The sequence below is a fragment of the Acipenser ruthenus genome, chromosome 30, assembly GCF_902713425.1.
Source record: "Acipenser ruthenus chromosome 30, fAciRut3.2 maternal haplotype, whole genome shotgun sequence".
Taxonomy (NCBI): domain Eukaryota; kingdom Metazoa; phylum Chordata; class Actinopteri; order Acipenseriformes; family Acipenseridae; genus Acipenser; species Acipenser ruthenus.
The window spans coordinates 3,324,620-3,327,119 of NC_081218.1; positions in this window are offsets into that span (position 1 = coordinate 3,324,620).

Here is a 2,500-nt window from a genome sequence, read left to right on the forward strand (position 1 = left end):
GGATTTGTAGCTTCTGTTTTGTTTTAATAACGAGCTTGACTCTGCCCTCGCGTGTTTCAGCAGCTTGACTTGCGTCTCTCAACTCCGCTGAGATTTATCGTTTTATTTTGTCTCTCGCACGTAACCGCTTTCATAACGCAGTCATTAATATTGAGAGAAAGAAACACCAGCTGGCCAGGTCTCTTAACAAGTCTTCTGTCCGAGAGAAATTGCAAAAACGTTTGTTTAAAAAACATTTTAAAAAAAGGACGGGAAGAGTGTCAAATTCAGCGCTGGAGAGCTGAACACAGATTAGCAGTTAATGTTATTGACCCATTAGCTGTTATTGTCGTTATCTGAGAACACGCTGTTTGCGTTTTTTGGAGCATACCGTGTCCTCTTTAATTGCGTTGTGATGGTATAGCTTCGTATTCAACTATTATTAACAGAACAAGTTACGTTGAACTGTAACGTTTCAAAGTATGTAAATGAATACCTTGTGTTCTGATTTAGTTTTTTTCAAAGACTAATTAACGTGATACTTAATTTGGACATTTTTTGCAGTTTCTGTCCATACCGGTCAAGGGTCCAGGACACGTGACCAGGAGTTTTTTTAGCGTTATTTAAGCGAGCAAAGCGGTGCCTGGAGGAGTCCCTGAATTTTTAAAAATATTGATGCTCCGAAACTAAACTAGAATGCAACATGAGTCCTTTAAGCTTGCAGAGTTAATCGTGGTTATGTTTTGTGGATCGTGTTACATGCCCATGTGACACACTTGCAATCAAGACTCAGAATTATCACAACAGCTGTTATTCACATCCGGTGTTACGCAGGTTTTTGTATCCCCCTAGATTTCGGTATCCTCTTAGAGGATAGAAAGATAGAAATATTCGACTTTTAAAACTCGAAATATTCGACTTTTTACAACCAGCTGGGTCACGGGAAAAAACCGGCGGAGGCGGAACTCGGAACTCTGGCTGCCTGAAGAATTATATCTGTTTTGAAAAAGCAGTTGAAGTTTGCAGGATTGATCGATAATTAATCTACATTTCTCTTTAGGTAAATACCGTTTTTAATGAAGGATGCTTTATCAATAAAAAGCGTCTTGCCCCATTGTTCATTATAGACAAATGTCTCTCTAAAAAAAAATACATACGTTTGGAGCAATGCAAATGACGTATGTCTATTAAGTATTACAATGACATCACCAGTATTTCAAGGTGTCATTCCTATATGAAGAACGGGTGTCCCAAAGTAATTTCAAGTTTTTTATATCGTGTGCTCACATATAAAAAATAAACACTGCTTTGGGGCCATGAGTTTTACACATCAGCATCTAACATGAAAATGCCCAAACTGTTTTATACATAAATTAAGTGTGCTTACAACCTAATTTGAACGAAGGTCGCCCGAAGTGGTGACGTTTTTTCAGTAGCATAGCATAGCATAGATCTAGAAGGGGGGGGTTAAACAGCAGGTGCATGCCGCACACATATTTCTTTAATTAAGTGGTATATAGTGTGTAAAACGTTTCTCGTTGATTTAGTGCCATAGGCTGGGGAAGGTTTGTCTTTGTCAGCGTGCTTTTTTATTAATTAAAAAAATACGAACACATGCCGTGCTGCTGGGGAACAGAGCGGGACTCGGGGACAGGAATATCGCCCATCAACGCCCCCCTTTGAAAAACTGTATCTGCACAGGCATGGAATCATGCGGGGACTCGGAATTCTATGAGGGGACAGAAATGAGGTAGGGAATGGACTGGCCACCAGGTGGCGTGCGAGGGAACACATCTAAAAGGTAGGAAAAATAATTATATATATATATTATACTATACTGGTTCAGAGACTCCTTTTATGGGCAAAAAAAAAAGTTAAAGCAGTTTATTGTCTCAAGTGTTTGTAGTGGAAGGAGAGAGAGAGAGAGAGGTCTATGTGAGAGTGGAGAGATCAGATACACAACAGTAATGTCCGGGTTTCGAAAGTAAGTTTACCTCCTGAATGATACGGTGCGTTGATGCGGTAAACTCGCTTTCTTGCACATCACCCTGCAGAATCCGATCCACAACGACAAGCGACTTTCATATTGATGAAGAGAACATCCCATCTCACTGCCTCCCCCCCCCGCCCCCCCCCTCCCCGCCCCAGCTCTCCTCTCCTCTCCAATGAAGCTGCTTTCAAGCATTCAGAGCATTTTTATCGAGAGTGAGAGAGACGGGGTTTTACATTGTCTCTGTGTTTTACCCTCAGGGAAATCATTAGGAGAGAAGTGCAGCTTCACCCGGTCATGCAGCATCGTTACTACATATCCAGGGTCTCACTATTATTATTATTATTATTATTATTATTATTATTATTATTATTATTATTATTTATTTCTTAGCAGACACCCTTATCCAGGGCGACTTACAATTGTTACAAGATATCACATTATTTCACATTATACAGATATCACATTATTATTATTTTTTACATACAATTATCCATTTATACAGTTGATTACCCATTTATATATGTGTGT